This window comes from Schistocerca cancellata, chromosome 1, assembly GCF_023864275.1.
Source record: "Schistocerca cancellata isolate TAMUIC-IGC-003103 chromosome 1, iqSchCanc2.1, whole genome shotgun sequence".
Taxonomy (NCBI): domain Eukaryota; kingdom Metazoa; phylum Arthropoda; class Insecta; order Orthoptera; family Acrididae; genus Schistocerca; species Schistocerca cancellata.
Window position 1 is genome coordinate 1,221,358,771 of NC_064626.1, and position 23,106 is coordinate 1,221,381,876.

Genomic DNA, 23,106 nt, shown 5'->3' on the forward strand with positions numbered 1-23,106 from the left:
TCAGAGACTACGCCATATTATTGCTACGCATGGTGGATATGTGGAAAATATCATACTATAGAGTTTCCCAGACCGCAGCGCCATCTGTTGTTGAAAATTGTAACTACCGTAATTTCGAAATTTTGTCTGCCTGAAAATGTACTGTTGTCCCAAGCATATTGCAACAAACGGTGTATTTCTATCGCTGCTCGTTTAGTTTTTATTGCCGTTTCAAATATACCGGTCGATTTTTAAATACCCTGTATGTCTTACCATACATCCAGTTTCAATAAAACACGCTACGCGGGGTAATAGGCATTCTGGAAGGATCTTTTCCATACTGTCTACGAAAATTACGTTGCACAGTTGCCGCAGTCTTCGACGCTTCAAAGCAAAACACACAGCGAGCACGCTAGGGACCGGTAAAGACCACCATCTCTGCTGCTACTGCCGCTAGCACTTGCGGTCGCGCGATTCTGTATTATCCTAATACGTTAGTCTAAAATTGACCTACTTTCGTTTGAAATGACACTAAATCCTTCGGCACACGGACCGTGCATCCAAACGTTGAGCGTTGAGCGTGCCGCATTTTCGACATCATAGCGTGGAATAGCACGTTCGGGAGTCTTTCTGAACGTGCACGTCAATATCTACCACCTCAGATATTCTGAATTTACGTCTGAGTGTTGACCAATGACATGGCACAACGCCACCTACGTCAAATGCACCCCATCTCCCTCCAGCACAGAGCTGTGAGGTGCCATATTGGCATTCAGTTCAAGCCTACACGTGTATATGTCGTTTCTGACCACCAGTAAATTGAGATTCACTCGAAAACCCGTTAACTGTGTGGTTCGTTGCAATAAAATAATGAGAGACATCATATTTGTGGCAAAAGATTTATTGTATCCAGCGTGTTACGAGAGTATGCCATTTGAAGGCAACGACACACTGAGGATCAACCAAAAACGCTTTGTTGTTACTGCAGTTCGTTATAATTAAATTTCAATTAGTAACATAGATACGATTGAAGCTTTTAGCAAATTTGAACATATAAGCATTGGGAATATATAACTTGCCATCGGTTTATCTGCCGTGTTCGGTCAGGGGGTTAGCTGCCCTCTGCAACAAAAAAAAAAAAAAAACTGAGTAGATGGACCTCCGGTGAACTTTAACGGGTATCGTGGGACGTCTGCTCTGAACTAATGCACCGAACTGTACCAAAAAAAAAAAAAGCGTTGTGGGTAGCGTTGACGATTATCAATGGGCATGCGTGATATGGTGGTGGTTAGCATCCGAACATGTTGTAATTTTTTTTCCTAACATGAGCGTTTTTCATAGGTTCTAATGTTTCATTATTAGTTTAATATAAGTATATAATATCAGACTCGAAAATTTGCTCCATTTCCTTTCAAGTTTCGTAATTCACATTTTGTAAAGATTCTGCTACTGGGTAGGAACAGTGATCAAGTAGGAATGACCTTAGGGTTTTAATGAAATGTTTATCTTAATGTGCAGAACTATTGCAAATTTCTATCACACTGTTTGTAATGGAACTTTTATAAGCCTGACTGGACATGGTATTTTGCTCTTTGTCTTAAACATGTATATGCATACTGAAGTATTTATTTGTGTATTTTACACAGAAAACAACGTGACTGTGCGTTTAGTAGAGCTAACTTGGGAATTTTACGGGCGCCCGTTTAGTAAAGAGTGTGATTTATGAATTAGAAACATCCCAGAACTGCCACAGGAGTGCGTTGAGATCGCGTATACCACATCGGGGTCCACGTATCGAATGCTCAAGTTGTGCACGTTGAACACAGCACGCTCAACTTTGGCGTTCGGCAGCACGGTTCGTGTGCCGACGGGTCTAGCGTAAGTCTGAAAGCCGTATGAATAAGTTTCTACGCTTTTTCTAAATTGTAAATTACTAATTACTTTTTGATACTGAAAAAAACGACATTTCGTCAATGGAGTGAGTGATTGATTATTTTACAAAATTTTTTGTTCATTTATAGGCGCGATCACATTCTTATGACACAGGCATAACCGGTTTCGGCCATACAATGTCCATCTTCAGATTCTATAACAAAACAAAAGAAAATTTATATTAAAACCTAAAAATAAGTGCAATATTTAACCAAGCTTATTATCTACTGAATTTATGAGAAATATATATAGTTCATACCTAAAGGCGGCATACACTGAACACAGGTTCATGCGTTGTGAAACTAACTTATATAGCGACAAAAGGTTTTAAATTTTGTTCGCCCTCTTTGCGCTAGATGCGCGCGTCCTCTGTAAGATGGTCTTTATTTTTCAAAATCCTACATATGACAAATTTACCAGTAATATTTGGGTCAAATGTATATAAAATTTAAAATTACAGAACAGATCGTTAAATCCTTAAAATAACATTTCAGATCAAAGAGAAATCATTGCTATAGATCAAATTGGTAGTAGCAATTGTAGAGTGTATTTCTGACGCCCGATGGCCCTGTACTTCCGGCTATTGCCTGTTTATGCCGTCCATTAGTACGGCAGGGACGACACGGGCAGGACGACGAGTGCAGTGCTCTGCAGCAGGTGTCTGGGACGCTCCTCCCCCTTAAAGGTTGTTGACATCTGCTGCGGCCCGCGCTGGACAGTGCAATACTCGACCGCCGGAAGGCTCCATCCTCACCTGAAAATTTTACTTTTTTATGCACAATGTATATGTCACATACTCATACGTTCAACATCTCCAAAGCCCCGAGATCGATTTCAGCTGTACTTGGAACACATATTACTTAGTGTCTGAAAAGAAATGATGGTAAAAGCCATTTTATTGGGTGGACTGGTGGTGAAAGCGGGGAGACGGTGAGAGGTTAGGTGAAGAGAGATAGAGGGGATGCAGAGATGGAAAAACAGAGTGGATGGAGAGGAGATGGAGAGAGGGAAAGGGAATAGGAGGAAATGGACAGATAAAGAGGGACAAGGATATGGAAAGAGACAGGAGGTGGAGGTGATGGACAGACAGAGTTAGTAGGAGGAAGTGGATAGACAGAGACGGGAAGAAAAGACAGAGTAACAGAAGACGAATGAATAAGTACCCCAACAACAGTGGATTTCTCACGTATACGATATGTATAGAGCTATATTCTGAGAGAATAAACGAGGGCTATAGAGAACATCGGTGGTATTTTTGCGTAGACTGTACACACTGTCAATGCTCTCAACGCCGTGGTGTAATGAAACCTTTGCGAAGTGACACGACAATATTAAATCCATGAAGAAAGCTGCTAACGAAGTTTTCCCTTACGTTTTATCTCCATCCGGCCACATCGTAATTATCACTTCGCCGGCAACGTCCGCATTAGCAACACGTACATTTCCCTCTAAAGCGCAGGCCATTAATATTCATAGTCCCTGCAGAGAGAATCCACAAGATGGAGGACAGCAGCCAGTGTAATGAGCTGCCTTGCGACGCGGCTTTGCCTGCCCGCCCTCTTACGTGCGGCCGCCTTAAAATTTTGAGGGCGCAATTTCGGAGCGCTGTGTGGTCCTAGACGCTCTCGCATCTTGGCCGGTACTTCGGTGACCATGTAGCCTTCAACGCAGTCTAATGTTAATGCCCGGTCTCCGCTGATATCAAAACTTCAAAGCATCTGGGTCGAGCCCACAGCCGTCACAAAGCGCACAAGCGCGCCATTGCACGTCTAAACGTAGCTGACGTAAGGTCGTTGCATAACTTCGAACAATATTTCTTTAGCACGTGGGTATTCCGGTTGATATGAGCTTATTTATCGATTGTCCTTTTCTATTTGCAATTCAGTGTTGCTATCTAAGTTAACGTATTGGTATTTTGTCATGTGTACTGATATTCGATATGGTGTTGGCCCAGTTGATGACAGCTTCCACTCTCGCATCCATACGTTCTATCAGGAGCTGCAATGTTTCTTGGGGAATAGCAGCCCATTCGTCATGGAGTGTTGCACTGAGGAAAGATATCGATGCGGGTCGGTGAGGCTTGGCACGAAGTCGGCGTTCAGAAATATCCCAGAGATGTTCTAAAGGATTCAGATTAAGACTCTCTACAGGCTAGTCCATTACAGGGATGTCATTGTCGTGTAACCACTCCGGCACAGGCCGTGCATTATGAACAGGTGCTCGATCATGCTGAAAGATGCAATCGCCATCGCCAGATTGCTCTTCGACAGTGGGAAACATAAATGTGCTTAAAACGTCAGTGTTGGCCTGTACTGTGATAGTGCCACGCAAAACGTCAAGGGGTGCAAGCCCCCTTTATGAAAAGCACGATCACACCATAACACCACCGCCTCCGAATTTTACAGTTGGCACTACACACGCTGGCAGGTAACGTTCACTGGGCATTCGCCATACCCTCACCCTGCCATCGAATCGTCACATTGTGTACCGTGATTCGTCACTCCACACAACGTACTTCGACTGTTCAATCGTTCAACATTTAAACTCCTTACACTAAGCGATGTGCAGTTTGGCTTTTACCGATTTGATGTGTGGCTTATGAGCAGCCGCGAGACCACGAAATCCAAGTTTTCACACTTCCCGCCTAACTGTCATGATAGTTCCAGTGGATCCTGATGTAGTTCGGAATTCCTGTGTGATGGTCTGGATAGATGTCTGCCTATTATACATTACGAACCTCTTTAACTGTCAGCGGTTTCTGTCAGTCAACAGACGAGGTTGGCCTATATGCTTTTGTGCTAACGTGTCCCTTCACGGTACCACTTCACTATCACATTGGAAACAGTGGACCTAGGGATGAACAGGGGTATGGAAATCTCGCGTACAGATGTATGACACAAGTGACACCCAACCACATGACCGCGTTCGCAGTCCTTGAGTTCCGCGGAGCGTCCCATTCTGCTCTCTCAGGATGTGTGACGGCTACTGAGGCAGTAGGTGACAGCAAAATGCACCTAATATGAAAAATATATGTTTTTGAGGGTTTCCGGATACTTTTTATGACATAGTGTAGGTCGATGAAACCTGGAAGACAATAGAAGGAACTGCTACAGTACAGTACAAAAGGTAACTGAATGAAGTACACGATGGGACGAACACAAATGACTCTTCTGTTGAATGGCAATTATTACAATGAAGTCACGGCCATCTGTGTTGTTCTCATGCGCATTACAATAAGCAGGACATAGTTCTTTACAAGGTATGTGATCATCACGGACGCCTATGCAGGATTGGTAATTAGTAGGGCGTTCCATACATCCACGAGTGCGGTCGGCAACTATTGGGTGGTCGTTGGGGCAAGTGGACGTGCTGCAATATATCTCGTCACCGCATGCTACACGTGCTCGATGAGATTTAAGTCGGCGGAAAGGACAGGTCGGTCCATTCAACAAATATGTTTTCATTCCATGTGCTGCTCCACTTGCGCTGTTCCATGTGGCCATTCGTCATCTTCCATGAGAGTAAAGTCAGGACCAAATGCATCCCTGGAAAGACGCTCTCGTGGAATGAGTACAGCTTCTCGATATCGTCGATCGGTTAACGTTCCGTGTTCAGAGATTTGGAGGTCAGTAGGCCCACACTAAATTAAACCTCGTCACACCATAATAGCAGTCGTGTGCAACTATGTGCATGGTGCGTCACATGCCCTGACATGGCTACGGATGGGCACACGCAATGCGTTCAGGAACACTGTCAAATATGGTCGTTTTCGAATCCGACAACGGCTGGAAGAACGGCCTGTTGATATCCATACTCCTCCTTACCGCATCCCAATGACGCCACATGTTGGAGAACGACCACGGTGGTTGGTAGGCATCGCGTGATGCTATGGACCCGATAACAACGTTCAGTTCCTTTTATATACGGTATTCCATTATATCCCTTTCCCTACAGCTTTTACCCCTTACACCTCCGTCAAGGTGAACGGGATTAATTTCGTGATGTCTCAACTCCTGTCCTGTCATCCTGTCCCGTCTCGTTGCCAATGTTTGCAACATGTTCTTGCACAAATTGAGCCCAATATTTGAGACTAGCTTTCTTTGACTGTGATGGAGTGGCTTTTGTGTTCTGTGTGCTTCGTACATCATGCTTTATTTTGCTACCAAGGAAGCAGGACTCCTTTACCTCGCCTGCCTCTCGGTCTCTAAATTTTTTATTCACTTCTAATTTCTGTCATTATCCTCCTGACGTTTACTCTCAATCAATAGTGTGTGCTCGTTACATTTTACATCCCGGTCAACAGATCTTCCAGCTCTTCCTCAAGTTCACTGAGGATAACACGGTTATCAGCAAATCTTATTATTCAATTCGTTCACCCGACATTTTAAACCACTCTTTGACTTTTCTTTTATTTCGTTTATTGTGTTGGTCACGAATAGTGATTTATTGTTGCAACAGTGCATATGGAGTACATGAAATGACAACACGTAATTCATAATTTTTAACATTTTTATGCAGCGACAGCAACTAACATTGTTTATATAAGAATATACAGTACAACAGTACTACACGTTGCAACTGTAGGCTGTGTATTCTTATATGACAACACGTACTGATCAGTAGCAGAAGCAATTCTGAGGTTTCAAGTAATTACCCATGTTGGAACACATGGCGATTCGTATGCCACGCTTACTCGACCTGTTCACGTAGTTCTATAAGAGTTGTTACTTGACGCGTAGCACGAGTCACTTCTTGTCACATTGCACCCTACGTGTGTTCGACTGGAGACAAGTCCGAAGATCGTGTTGGCTAGAGAAGTCCCTGCATGTCTTTTTTATTTATTTATATTTATTTATTTATTGTTCCGTGGGACCAAATTAAGGAGAAGTCTCCATGGTCATGGAACGAGTCAATACATGAAATTATAACACGATATTAGAAATAGATAAAATGAAATATAAAAAAAAAAAACATATTCAGGTGACAAGTCGTAAGTTTAAATGAAGACAATCAACAATGTAACCCTGGAATTTGCTTAATTTTTTAGCTCTTCCAGGAGCTCCTCGACAGAATAGAGGGAGTGAGCCATGAGGAAACTCTTCAGTTTAGACTTAAAAGAGTTTGGGCTACTGCTAAGATTTTTGAGATCTTGTGGTAGCTTATTGAAAATGGATGCAGCAGAATACTGCACTCCTTTCTGCACAAGAGTCAAGGAAGTGCATTCTACATGCAGATTTGATTTCTGCCTAGTATTAACTGAGTGAAAGCTCCTAACTCTTGGGAATAGGCTAATATTGCTAACAACAAACGACATTAAATAAAATATATACAGTGTGGGCAGTGTCAGAATTCCCAGATTTTTGAATAGGGGTCGACAAGAGGTTCTCGAACTTTCACCACATATAGCTCGAACAGCCCGTTTTTGAGCCAAAAATACCCTTTTTGAATCAGAAGAATTACCCCAAAAAATAATACCATACGACATAAGCGTATGAAAATATGCGAAGTAGACTACTTTTCGTGTTGAAGTATCACTTATTTCAGATGCTGTTCTACTGGTAAATAAAGCAGCATTTAGATTCTGAACAAGATCCTGGACATGGGCTTTCCACAACAGCTTACTATCTATCCGAACGCCTAGGAATTAGAACTGTTCCGTCTCGCTTATAATATGCCCATTCTGTCTGATCAAATTATCGGTTCTTGTTGAATTGTGAGTTAGAAACTGTAAAAACTGAGTCTTACTGTGATTTAGCATCCAATTATTTTCCAAAATCCACGAACTTATTTCATGAACTACAATATTTGTTACTGTTTCAATATTACACACAAGATCCTTCACTATCAAGCTGGTGTCATCAGCAAACAGAAATAATTTTGAATCACCTGTAATACTAGAAGGCATATCATTTATATAAATAAGAAACAGCAGTGGCCCCAGCACCGACCCTTGGGGAACGCCCCACTTAACAGTGCCCCACAAAATATTACTGCAGAAGTTGGACCATTGTGGAGTAAGGGAAGTAGCTTACAATTGGTTCGCCTCTTACTTTAAGAACAGAAAGCAGAGGGTAATTCTCCGCAATATTGAGATTGGTAGTGATGTTCAGTCCCTGCATGTCTTGCAGTGGACGTTGAGTTTCACCGGCAGTGTGTGGCAGAGTATTATCCTGTTGGAACAACACATCACCTTCCTGTTGCAAGAAAGCCAAGAGAACGGGTCTGCCAACTTTGTGGAGTACCGAGCGCTGGTTAGCGTCCTCTCCAGAAAAACGAAAAGTGCATTATATTTGCAGCTTACTGTATCCCAGACCTACGGGGTAGACAGTTTGACTCAGATGGATGTACTCTGTAAGTCAGCGTTAACAGGCTCTACTATATACGCTGAAGCGGACAGAATCTTCTTTCATCCCTGGGGACGAAGGCACGCCATTCCATCTTGCAAGTGGTAGTAGGACGGCATCAGTCGAGCCGTCCACATAAATGATGTGGCGTGAGCGGAAGGCAGGCTATAGGTGTGCGTGGCCATAGCCGCACTGCTAGTAAGGTTTCGCAACAGTTCGTGTTGACACGCCTGGGTTTATAAGCTCTCTTATCTCACTGTGACAGCGGTATTTTCTGCCACTGCTGCCCTTGCAGCATGACTATTAGGGCTGGCATTTGTGTTGCGTAGACGTCCAGAATCCCGTCTACGAGTGTGAAAATGTTCACGTGCCCATTGGAAAGATTCTTTGCTCAGCTAACGCTGCACGTCTAACGTCTGTGGCAGTCCTCCGAAAGGACCCCTGCGGCACTCGGATGGCCGCAATCTGACCCCTTTCAGGGTCCCTCAGTTGACTGTAGGAAGCACTAATGCGTCTCCGTGACGTGGTTGCCTGCTTGCTTCAAACTTTCACATCACACTGAACGATCTCGCTGTTAGTACTCTTTATGACAGGGTGGATACAATCACGCTCTGATAGCTATACCACTACGCCATCTGCTGGCGGTCGACGTTGATACCATTATCAATACATCCATTACACGCGAGGTAGCAAATGCTATCATCGGATTGAAATCGACGTCATCTTTCCGAATGCACTAATTTCTTTCCGACAGTGTGATCTTAATTATCCTTCATGTAAGCGATCGAGACAATGACATTGGCGTTGGCTGCATCTCAGAGATCATATTCCATGCATCTTCCTTGTTTTATAAAAAAAAAAAATGGTTCAAATGCTTCTGAGCACTATGGGACTTAACATTAGAGAACATCAGTCCCCTAGACTTAGAACTACTTAAACCTAACTAACCTAAGGACATCACACACATCCATGAGTGAGGCAGGATTCGAACCTGCTACCGTAGCAGAGCGCGGTTCTGGACTGCAGCGCCTAGAACCGCTCGATCACACCGACCGGCCTTGTTTTATCGTAACTTGTAAAAAGACGTGTTTACAATGCAGAACATAGTGCACTGTCATCCCATTGGTAACGAGATGCACACACCGATCTAAGTCCGACCTGGAAGTCAGTATACAGTTCCAGGAATTGGGACTGAAATAAATCCCAGAAGTCACCTTTAGTGCTTCCAGACATAAGAGGTGTGTCTTGCTACAATATGTTGTAGAAAGCTCACCACGGACGACGTTACGTTGAAGTTGTTACATATCTGTTGCTCGAACATTACAAGTAAATAGCCTAAGACTTCGCTTTCATCATTGTTATTAACTTACCACTCTGTAATACTCTACGTGCATAATTCACTTTGTGACGTAGACTCCCGCTAAGAATGAATTTTTCCCATTCAACTCCAAATGGGGTTAAACGCGGATTCAATATTTTCTTTATACATGCCCAGCCAATAACCACTGGTTCAGGAAAGAATGAAGTTTGAAGGAACTTCCTTAACGTGACGCCAACCTCCACTCAAGAAGTGTTTACGAAAACTCAACACATTGGAGGGTGATATCTACGTAATGTTCTAGCTCGAGAACCCGTCTCACTACCAATTTCACATCTCACCGCCATTCCTAAGCCTTTCGCCCTTTAAACGCGAAACCTGGAGAGAAAATTCTTTACATTCCATTTAGACACCTATTGAGAAAGGTTTCTCCGTGATGCAACACGTAAAGGGCTATAATTAGTATTAAATAAGCACTAAGTTGTCCCTTCCACATCTCGCGCAGCGGAGAAGTGTTCGACAGTGAGTGTTACATTGGGACCCATAAGACGAGAACAATAGGAATAGCAACGTCGGTGATCAGTATTTGTGGAACAGCAACATTCTGATATATTAATTAAGGTTAATGGCTACTACATAATTGTAACATGTGAAATGATTATAATGTGTACTAAAAAGTACTAAGAAGTCCGATCACCATCCAGCCATTTCTACAGAAGCTTTTTTCACGTGGGCACGAATGTTTAACTAGCGGCTATAAACCTGCGGATGAAGACATGGAAAACCCAGTAAACACACTAGAAACTCTCCGGTTACATAATAAATATCTTCAAAAATGTCTATTCGAAATACTCTAACATTTACACTTTCACTTCGTACATGACTTCTCTAGCTGTCTATTCGTAACACAAAAACTATTTTACGCTAGCGGTCAGTTATTTCAATTCAAATTTCCCCTGCATAGTAGGCGCCATCCTGGAAAGACTCTGACATTTTCATTTGGCATAACCAGCAGTACCTCAATGGGCACAAAATGATAAAAAACAAAAACATACTATTGTGTTCAAGTACATGTCTTTAACTTCTGTTGCCAGGTGTAGCTACCATTTCTTTACAATTTAAATGAAATAAGTGTTCCTTCCACATTTCACCAAAAGTCCCATAAACTGAAAAGAAACACTGAAATCAAAGTGAACAATTGTTATTGCACTGAAGTGCTTTATACTTCAGAACTTATTCGTAACAGTATTCTAATGTCGAAGGTCCTATAAGGATAAAACGCTGGTAACTGTAAAGGTGTTAATTGGATGACAGACTACAATCAAGTTTGTTCTCGCTGTTGACAAACTGATTAAAGAAATTACGCGAGATCACAGAGCACTTTCCTCAGGTACTAAACATCGTTATTTGCCTAACAGCTGTGGCGAATTGGATAACAACCTCCTCTTTTCCTTGATAATTAATCTAAGAGTCGCACTTATTTATTTTTAGTTAGATTTATAGAGGCGATTTAAAATAATGAGGATCGATGAAGCTGTATCAAGAAACAAGTGTTTCCTGCAGAGCAAACATGGCGCAATTTTATTTGCCTAGTTCATAATGAGCCAAAATAATGAGTGCAATTACGTGAAATAGGAGACTGTTTGCCCTGAATTAGAGGCCATTACATGGAGATAATGAGGCTGTGAATGCTCAGAGTTCCCACCTGCCATCACAGCTCCCTCCCCCGTTTCCTCCCCATCACCCCCTCTCCCCGTCAGACCACCCTCCACCGTCTTCCCCAATGCTACTCATTTCGGCCCTCCGCTTTGTGGACCACTACCCTTCACGTCTCCTTGTCCTCATTAAGCCTGCAGTGAGGCACAACCTGTGGCCAAATAAAGCTACAAGTATTGCCAATTATCCAAAGACAGCACTAAGAGGCCGCGAAACAACACGCTTAATGAGAGAAAATGCTCCTATACTCTCGGATAAAAATTGTCAGTTTAAATATTTGAGCGGCGTGCGATTTGTACACATAGGACATACGGGTGCAGTTATTTCCATTGATGACTGAGGACAGTGTTCAGAAATCATCACTTCAGTATTTACTTCATTCGAAGACTAATAATTGTTAGCACCTTCAAAAGGGATGCCAGTAAGTCAGGTAATGAAGTGTGATCGCATGGATGCAGAACGGTTAGTCTTTACTGAAAGTCGTTCTCTACTTAACGGTTCAATTGCGACCGTACGGAAAACATCAGATAGTAAATTATGTGACATGTTTACGGGAAGACTGCTAGAGACAGAGGAAAAGGCCTCTAACACAATGAAGTGGGTCCACTTTAAGGTACCAGTGATCACAGTATCTGTAGCTATAGCCCCAACACAATATATACAAAAAACTAATATTTACAAAGTGGCCATCTGTCTGTGCAAAATCTGGTCACCAACTAACACCCCCTGCCACCCTCTCGTGAGAGAGTCAACTTTTTAGTTTCAAATGGAAACCGCTTTTTTACTGGATATTACATTTCTACGCCAAAAATTGCGTCATGTTTATCTGAAGCAATGGTTTCCATTCTTAGAGGATGACGCTGTAATCAGCGTGAGAGTATGGCCCTTCAAACGTAGCTTATTTGACAGATTTTGAAATATATACACGTAAACATCTTAATGTACAATCAAATTTGCAAAACTGAATAAAATTTCTGACAATAATATCAACTGTTTGGAACAAACAGGTTTATATTTTTATCAAAATTTAATGTAGAATCAAATGGTGTTGTTCTTAACTGCATAAATCGGGAAAATATGAATTCTGTCCATTTCAGCGTCATCTGACACGAATGTAAAAATTATTTTGGTAAACTCTAGGTGTTTTTTTGCGGTGCATCCGAATATGGAATAAAAAGGGGGGGGAGGTTGCAGATTACAAATAGAAAGTTGGCCCCACCCTGGAACGTGCGAGGGGTTATAGGAGAGGGTAATTTCAGCACAGACAGATGACTCCTTGAATTATTTTTATTTCATCAGGATCATTTTTTTCGTGCGATGCAATTTTTCGATTTATTTAGTTGCAAGTTAAAACGAACGCCCTGTATATAAAGTGTATATACAAGCTGAGTACCTGGCGTTACCTGTCTGTGTATTAATTCCAGTTCTTTACTATTTCATCTCCTCTTTCCCTGCCTCTCTGTCTATCTCCTCCTCCCACCCACTGTCTATCCACATGCTCCTTCCCTTCTCTGTCAACCTACATCCAACCCATTTGGTCACCTCCTTCTCCCCTTCTCAGTCTCCTCCTCACCCCTGTGTTCATTCCCACCTCCTCTACTCTCTGTTCATCCCCTCCTCTCCTCTCTTCATCAAATCTCCCCTCTACTCCTCTCTGCCCACGTTCTCCTCTTTCTTTCCTCTGTCCATTTCACCTCTCCCTGTTCGTTCCATACTCATCCTTTTCTGTCTATTTCCCCCTCCATTTGTTTTAGTTCATCTCCTCCTTCCCCCCTATGCTCTACATCTGCTCCTACTCCATCTCAAATATACCCATAATATTTTATACCCCATAATATTTCATTCTAGATAGTAAGTAGTAATTTGTACTAATTTTGGTTAAAATCGACCCAGGAGCTTTGGACTAGCTTTCTACCCAAAACGTTGCCCACCTACGCGTATGTCACATATATTTCTCTTATATTTAACACATTTCTCACGTAAGTAACACGAAAAACCAGTCCAAATTGCGAATTTCTACTTTTCATTCCCTCAATGGCTGGTTTCGGACTGAGGCCCATTTTCAAATCAACATAGTCGAAAACTGCATTCCCCAATGTGTCAAAAATGTGCAATGAACATTTATAACGCATACAGATAACAGTTGTCTCTATGCACTGTAAAAGTTCATTACACATTTTTGACATATTTGAAAATGCCACTTTCGACTGTGTATGAACTGTAAACGTTCATTGGACATTTTTCACCTCTTTGGACGTGTCATGTTAGACTGTGTTATGATGATCTGAAAATAGGTCTCGGCCCGAAACTAGTCATCGAGAGATTAAAGAGTTAAAATTTCCAACTTGGACTGGTTTTTCCTTCTACTGATTAACAGAAGTTGCTGACCCAAGCTACTCCAGCATGCTGGAAATTCGTATTTCACATATTTAGAGACACTGTTCACCGGAATCTCTACCGAATTTCGCCCTATAGTTTCGTTTCCATGCAAATCAATACTTACGACGTCATGTGTTTTGAACTGTATTTCTTACAATAATGCAATTTGCAAGTACATTCAGTGGCATGTGAGAATGCTGTGTTCGAAATGTAGCACAACGCAGTTAGTAATAAAGAAGTAGTAAATTAAAACATCTTGCCTGGGGCGGCTATTTCACTGCTTGAACAGTGCACATGTAATCAATTATACACTTAGGTTCTTCCATCAGTTTGAGGGATTGTCAGTAAGAAAACGTTTTGTTAAATTTCTAAATTATGTGTACAGACTGTTGTAAATCACTAAGCGCTCTCATTATTAAATAATGGGTGAAAAAAATTAGGGTATTCGAGGGTCGTTGGCTACACCCCATATTCACCTCCACCTCTTTGATACATAGGAGGTTCCCACTTCCACAACGATTCTTTCGAGACAGTAAATGATATGTGTACCAAGTTTTGTTGAAAGCTATCCATTGGTTTAGGAGGAGATATGGAACATTGAAATATATATTTTTATAACAAGTATGGATACAGCATAAATTTCATATTTTAACATTTAGGTCCAATTCGAAATACATGCCCCTTCCTCTTATATTCGTAAGATACCTATTTCAGTGTGTCTTTTTCTCAATTTTCGGTGCGATTTTCAATATCACGTTATTTATTTCCTTTTTTTAGTTTACGTATGACTCACCAAAGTTCCAAGTGTAGAGGATTAAGGGAAGAACATCTAGATATGCTGCTACGAGCTGTGCTCGTCGTATTTTACATTTATTAACAAATATACGTTTTGCTTTATTGTTAAAATTTCTTTTTGTAATACATATTTGTTTGTAAAACACTAGCGGAGGAATATGATTGACTAAGTATGCTTCTTATTCTTCTCTTATGGTTTTACAAGTGTGATGCATTAAGAAACAAATGAAATGCATGCCAGAACAATGCAGAGGACGTACGTACAGTGCAGAAACTGGTAGTAGACCCTGAACGAAAATACGAGTAAATGTAACGCATCGCTCGTAAACAAGCGATGAGACGCACTGCTGTTCAATTGCTCTAATGGCGTCCTGTCAAGAACACTGGCCTTCAGTAGCATTACATGTTGTTTTGGTTATCACCTTTACGGAAAATTATTTCGCGCTCAGTCCAAGCCATTGGCTACAATTCCTTACCCACGGTAATTATCTACTTCCAGCTCCACGTCCGGCGCTAACCTTTCCTTAAAATCTTTATTCAAATGCCGCAGTCCCGACACATTTGTGACTTTATTTGTCCATGGTACCCATAATATCCACAGATGCCCCCACATTTCAAATATCTTAAACTTCTTTGACTCAACTCGATCGAGTAGGATAAACAACACGTAGCATCGAAGTAGTCGAATGAGAAGTGTGGTACTTATGTCACGGCAGTCAGAACTTCGTTAATTTTTCGGAAATAAAATTGCTGTGTTCAGTCTTGAACTGAATTTCTTGAGAGAAGTCCCTGTTATGTTTTATCTGACAATTCGATAATTTACATAGCGGAACTCTGTCGATATTGTCACTACCGTGTAGAAAGCTGCTCTGAATTTTCTCTCGGTTTCTACTGTCAACCATCCATTTTGTCTTCATCGCGTTTAAATTAACTCCTAGGCGTTATGCACGCGAGTAACAATTATTGGTACTTCCTACAAATCTTCGAACCGGGTCGAGAGTATCGTAAGATGTCACTAGCATATCTGATGTTATTGATGATAACTCCATTAACAGTCATCATTGATACCTATCGTCAAGAAGATTTTTGAGAACAAACGTTAACGAAGCCCACGCCTACTACAGTAGTACAAGTTTATTAGTTTAGTTTTAGCTCTGCAGGTGACGAAGAAATTGAAGAAATGTATGATGATATAAAAGAAATTATTCAGATAGTGAAGAGAGACGAAAATTTAATAGTCATGGGTGACTGGAATTCGTGTGTAGGAAAAGGGAGAGAAGGAAACGTAGTAGGTGAATATGGATTGGGGCTAAGAAATGAAAGAGGAAGCCGCCTGGTAGAATTTTGCACGGAGAACAACTTAATCATAGCTAACACTTGGTTTAAGAATCATGATAGAAGGTTGTATACATGGAAGAACCCTGCAGATACTAAAAGGTATCAGATAGATTATATAATGGTAAGACAGAGATTTACGAACCAGGTTTTAAATTGTAAGACATTTCCAGGGGCAGATGTGGACTCTGACCACAATCTATTGGTTATGACCTGTAGATTGAAACTGAAGAAACTGCAAAAAGGTGGGATTTTAAGGAGATGGGACCTGGATAAACTGAAAGAACCAGAGGTTGTACAGAGTTTTAGGGAGAGCATAAGGGAACAATTGACAGGAATGGGGGAAAGAAATACAGTAGAAGAAGAATGGGTAGCTTTGAGGGATGAAGTAGTGAAGGCAGCAGAGGATCAAGTAGGTAAAAAGACCAGGGCTCTTAGAAATCCTTGGGTAACAGAAGAAATATTGAATTTAATTGATGAAAGGAGAAAATATAAAAATGCAGTTAATGAAGCAGGCAAAAAGGAATACAAACGTCTCAAAAATGAGATCGACAGGAAGTGCAAAATGGCTAAGCAGGGATGGCTAGAGGACAAATGTAAGGATGTAGAGGCTTATCTCACTAGGGGTAAGATAGATACTGCCTACAGGAAAATTAAAGAGACCTTTGGAGATAAGAGAACCACTTGTATGAACATCAAGAGCTCAGATGGAAACCCAGTTCTAAGCAAAGAAGGGAAAGCAGAAAGGTGGAAGGAGTATATAGAGGGTCTATACAAGGGCGATGTACTTGAGGACAATATTATGGAAATGGAGGAGGATGTAGATGAAGATGAAATGGGAGATACGATACTGCGTGAAGAGTTCGACAGAGCACTGAAAGACCTGAGTCGAAACAAGGCCCCCGGAGTAGACAACATTCCATTGGAACTACTGACGGCCTTGGGAGAGCCAGTCCTGACAAAACTCTACCATCTGGTGAGCAAGATGTATGAAACAGGCGAAATACCCTCAGACTTCAAGAAGAATATAATAATTCCAATCCCAAAGAAAGCAGGTGTTGACAGATGTGAAAATTACCGAACAATCAGTTTAATAAGCCACAGCTGCAAAATACTAACACGAATTCTTTACAGACGGATGGGAAAACTAGTAGAAGCCGACGTCGGGGAAGATCAGTTTGGATTCCGTAGAAATACTGGAACACGTGAGGCAATACTGACCTTACGACTTATCTTAGAAGAAAGATTATGGAAAGGCAAACCTACGTTTCTAGCATTTGTAGACTCAGAGAAAGCTTTTGACAATGTTGACTGGAATACACTCTTTCCAATTCTGAAGGTGGCAGGGATAAAATACAGGGAGCGAAAGGCTATTTACAATTTGTACAGAAAGCAGATGGCAGTTATAATAGTCGAGGGATATGAAAGGGAAGCAGTGGTTGGGAAGGGAGTGAGACAGGGTTGTAGCCTCTCCCCGATGTTATTCAATCTGTATATTGAGCAAGCAGTAAAGGAAACAAAAGAAAAATTCGGAGGAGGTATTAAAATCCATGGAGAAGAAATAAAAACGTTGAGGTTCGCCGATGACATTGTAATTCTGTCAGAGACAGCAAAGGACCTGGAAGAGCAGTTCAACGGAATGGACAGTGTCTTGAAAGGAGGATATAAGATGAACATCAACAAAAGCAAAACGATGATAATGGAATGTAGTCGAATTAAGTCGGGTGATGCTGAGGGAATTAGATTAGGAAATGAGACACTTAAAGTAGTAAAGGAGTTTTGCTATTTGGGGAGCAAAATAACTGATGATGGTCGAAGTAGAGAGGATATAAAATGTAGACTGGCAATGGCAAGGAAAGCGTTTCTGAAGAAGAGAAATTTGTTAACATCGAGTATAGATTTAAGTGTCAGGAAGTCATTTCTGAAAGTATTTGTATGGAGTGTAGCCATGTATGGAAGTGAAACATGGACGGTAAATAGTTTGGACAAGAAGAGAATAGAAGCTTCCGAAATGTGGTGCTACAGAAGAATGCTGAAGATTAGATGGGTAGATCACATAACTAATGAGGGAGTATTGAATAGGATTGGGGAGAAGAGAAGTTTGTGGCACTACTTGACGAGAAGAAGGGATCGGTTGGTAGGACATGTTCTGAGGCATCAAGGGATCACCAATTTAATATTGGAGGGCAGCGTGGAGGGTAAAAATCGTAGGGGGAGACCAAGAGATGAATACACTAAGCAGATTCAGAAGGATGTAGGTTGCAGTAGGTACTGGGAGATGAAGAAGCTTGCACAGGATAGAGTAGCATGGAGAGCTGCATCAAACCAGTCTCAGGACTGCAGACCACAACAACAACAACGTTAGAAAGTAATGAGGGGAGCATGCATCCCTGGAAATTGCTTTCATAACTGATGCATCTTCTCATACCAATCTCGCATCCTAGCACTTTTGTTCCGTGGCAGATTCCAGTCAATCGGATGGCACATATGTACCATTTTGTCATGCTGAAAAGTGCCTAAAGCTTTTTCGTAATCTAAAAAAAATACATATAAACATTGACATAAACTTCACGACACCGACAATTCTATACCGATACAAAAGTGAACTGCAATTACTTGATCTAAATATTACAAAGAAGGTCGAAGATGTTAGGCGCGCCTTTAAAGTCTACAGGGAGTCAACAATAACATATACTTATATACATAGTAGTTCTTGTCTTCCTTAAAGATGGAGCTGAATTCAAAACCGACTACACACTTTGACGGAAATTAAGGAACAATTTCGAAGATGAGGATGATAAATACGATGGCTCTACAAAATTCAGTGCAACCGTTGTAATATGAACTGCATTTACTAGACTGCAGATGCATTTCGGCTTAATAACTTCGAAACATCGGCTGTAGCCTTGCTTATTCATGACACGGGCCTCATTTTCATGGGTACTGAAGAACGTCTCACAATTTAGTGCATACAGAATAAAGGTAGAAAAACATACCTGTCAGAATTGCTAGAAAACTAGGAGATTACGGTACAAATCTTAAAAAATGTAAGTACACTAAATAATCAGCTTACAGGTGTACAAATAACATCTACAAAAATTTTTAGATCTTTTTCAACATCTCTCTTGAGTTAGCTACATTAATTCTTATTGCCATTCTGTTTCATGACGAGATCTGAACTTCCCGGTAGAGTTGTGCACTATCTTTTTTCTTTAGTATCTCTTCGACTTCCTGTTTACTAACAAAAATGCCTCTCATACGTTACGCATGTGGTTGTATTCGGGTGCATCATTCTTGGAGGTGTACGAATCGTGCTATGAATGGCTCTTAGTGTGACGCTGCCGATACTAAAGACTACACGCGCCATTTCATTTTGATATGTTTTATCCACGTCACGTATAGTGTGGAGGCACAGTTTAGGGGTACACAATTGTATTGCAAGTGAACACGTATTAAATATTTTTGTTTGTGTTTTTGTTTTGTTTGTTTCTACAGATTCTGATTATGAAGGTCTGTACCATCGAAACGCGTCGATTTTACTGTTTTTGCACAGTTGAAGTTGATATTGAGCCGACATTTTGACATCGATTGTAACAACCATGACCTCGTATCCAGTATGAACAAAATCAAAGAGATTAAATTTGCTAAAGATGCAGAATTTAAGATGCCTATATATTTTGGATAAATAACACGGATGTGGAAATACTTGAAATTACATCCATTACATAGCTTGTGAGCCTGTGTGCGCTAACGTGGAATAAAATTTAATCACTCCACAGTACAGTAATTGACATAACCACTTTTTGGGAACCACAATCACACAAACACACACACACACACACACACACAGAGAGAGAGAGAGAGAGAGAGAGAGAGAGAGCTGAAATATACTGATAGAGCAGTCCATTACTTGTCATTAAGATTTTTGATAATTAATACAGATGTGGAACATTACTCAATATACGCGTGTTTGTGTATGCTGTATTTTTGATAAATAATTTAGGTAGTTCAGATACTTTTGAATATGGCGCAAAATTCAGGACATCCGGATACATGGTGCAAGTTTGAGATCGACCGTGGCACCATAATGGTCACTAGCACAAGTGGATTATTTTCGTCCTCTTGGATTATTTAGAATCTCCCCTTAGCACGACTGAGCTAGTACCACCCCAGCTTTAATTTTTTGAATCTCCCACCAATGCCATCTTGCATTCCTAATTTCTTGCCATCACCATCAGGCACTTTTTTTAAATTTCGCTCCAATACCAGCTTTCATTTGCACTTTCGAATTTCAGCCACTGGCATCTTGGATTTATCGATGACTGCGTGCTCGCCAGCGGCGACGACTTGAACTGTAAGTTTTAGTCGCTTTAGCTATTCTACTGTCCTGACTTGTATAAAACGAAAAAACTTCTTGAACTATTAAAGTTATTATGAAATGAAAGTCGTGTTCCTACGTGGGTGATTTCAATCTTACAGAAGCACACACATTAGCTTATTTTAATTAATGCGGTTTCATATAGGAAATTACAGTGATACAATTGAAATTTAAATCACAAATGTGGCAAAATGAAATAATCACAACAATAAATGATAGGACTGACATCCTACGTAACGAAGTCCAATAGTCCTAAAAACCTTACAACATCCAAAACATTCTTATTTTGAAACCGAAAGGAAGTATACAATGACTGCCATTCATCCACGACGTGCCGTACGTCAAATAAACGCAAGAAATATAGTCAATTGGGATATACAAAACGTTTCCTCGCAAGAGACTGGAAATGAAGCGCGAGCCATGCAGACAATATGATCTCTCTAGAAGATATATTCCGCGCACATGTAATTTTCTGATGAAAGATCTGTTAGTGACACGAATGAAATACAGAATTCGAGCTCTCTCATTTGTGGTATAATAATTATGGCGACGCAGCCGGTAATACGGGTTGTTCAAAAAGCCTCTCCGCAGTGCCGTATGATTATTAGCCGCGCATGCCATATGATTGTTCGCCTGCCTGGGTTACTTCCCTTCAAGTGGACTCTCCCAACATTCCACTGTTTCGTTTACGTCAGCCACCGTCAGTAGTGTCGTTGGTGTGTGTCGTTGCGTGTTGACGTGAACGTTTTAGTTCGTTTGTTTCGTTTTCGTCACTGTTAAAGTGCTAACCATTAAAGAACGTGTGTTTTTAGTCGAACAAGTGTTCAAAGCTGGCGGTAAATACACAGTCTCAGTTCGTCAAACATTTAATTCAGTTTTCCGAAGACAACACTCCCACATCGCGATACTGTGCGACACATGATTAACAGATTTGGAAGTACTGTTTCAGTGACAGATGGACCGAGAAGTGGTCGTCCTAGCGTTTTGTCTGAGGATAAACTACTCGATATTTCCTACAAAATGTCCATAAGTCCGAACAAGTCAGCAAGAAAACTCGCCGAGGAAATCGGTATTAGTGCCGGAAACGCACGCACAGCTGTAAGGAATAAATTAGAACTTTTCCCATAGAAAGTGACAGTCGTGCAAGAACTGAAAAATACTGATCATGGCAAGAGACTGCATTATTGCCAATGGTTCAAAAATTTCGTTCAACAAAATTGAAGGGATATTCTTAATGAGACGTTTTACACAGATGAGGCGTGCTTTCATTCATCCGCCTACTTGAACTCGCTAAATTCTCGTATGTGGAGTACTGCAAATCCATTGTGTATTCATGAGGAGCCACTTAATTCTGTGAAAATAGTAGTTTGGATTGCAATTTCTAGACGTCGGATAGTGGGTCCCTTATTTTTCACCGAAACAATAAACTCACAACGATACTGCAGTGATTTCTGCACCCATTCATTGGAGAACTTGTGTTACGTGAAATACTGAACGGCTATTTTCAACAAGATGGTGCAACCGCACATACAGCTCGCGTTTCAATGTCACTGTTTGTTGATTTCTTTGGTGATCGCATAATTTCACACGGACTTTGGCCTCCACGGTCGCCTGACCTAACACCACCTGACTTTTTCTTCTGGGGTGCAGCGAAAGCCACTGTCTATATAAACCGTCCAAAATCCATTGATGAATTTAAAACTGCAATATCCACTTTCATTGCTTCTGTTACAGAAGAAATGTTACAGCTTATGTTTGGAAACATGACTAGACGAATTGAATTGTGTAATCAACAAGAGGGGGGGGGGGGGGGGGCGGGCGGGGACACGTTCAACATAAATGTGAAAATTTGTGAGTAATAATGAATTTTCAATAAATTAACTTGAGTTTCACTGAGTTTCATTTCGGTATATTCACTGCGGCGTACGGCACTCGCGGCTAACAATCATACGGCACTGCCTAGAGACTTTCTGAACGTCCCGTATTTCGCCAGTAACAGAATGATCGCAAATGGTGAATGCACAAGGCAGACACGGACCCTCGCACACTCGTGAAGATATTCCTTTGTTTTGGTTGTACTGTATATCGAATAGACAAGTTAGTGCACCAGCAGCTGAAAACCAGAGCTGCGCTATGGACGAGACTCAGTGTGGTGTTCTGAAACAGGAAAAGAGTTGAATACAGTGACGGTAACTTGAAAGAGACGTTATTTGGAAAACTGTGATAAGGCGACATTCGGAGCTGGACTGAATTATCTGAACGACAAAACAACAAGAATAATATATCGCACCACACTGTATCACCCAATCATATAGACACCTATAGCACCACAAATACATTTTTGTGGGGTTACAACGGTACTGACCCTGTCACGAAAACTGTACAAAATATTCTTGACACTGTACCACACCTCTTAGCTCTTATTACAATTAAATGTATTGTTTTCCAGAAGGTTAATTCGTACAAGGCCATATTTTCTTACGTAATTTTCCAGCATGCAAGTTGATCTCTAAGGTATTCTTAAAATTCAACATCGACGTCAATGAACATAAAATGGTCTTTTGTTAACCAGAATTCCTAGAGGGGTATCCGCATTTGGGCGAACGCTATGTAGTCTCTCCTTTCAAGATACGCTGTTTTACTATTAGGTTTCTCATAAAATACGGCCGTGTCACATGTTACGATGGCAAGAATTGTACAACAGTAAATGGATAACAACCGGTTTCCTCGTCACGCGTTAATTTATTTGGATACTGAAATAATTTTTGAGGCAATACTCCACAGCTTTAACATCTTTCGCTAAAGATACATTTCGGTAGCTACACCATCAGCTGCTGTCAAACGATTTATTAAGGTGATGCTAGTTCCGGTCTAAACGCGGACAATTTCCCGTCTCTGAGAACAAAGTCGTTACAGCATTTTGATTTCCG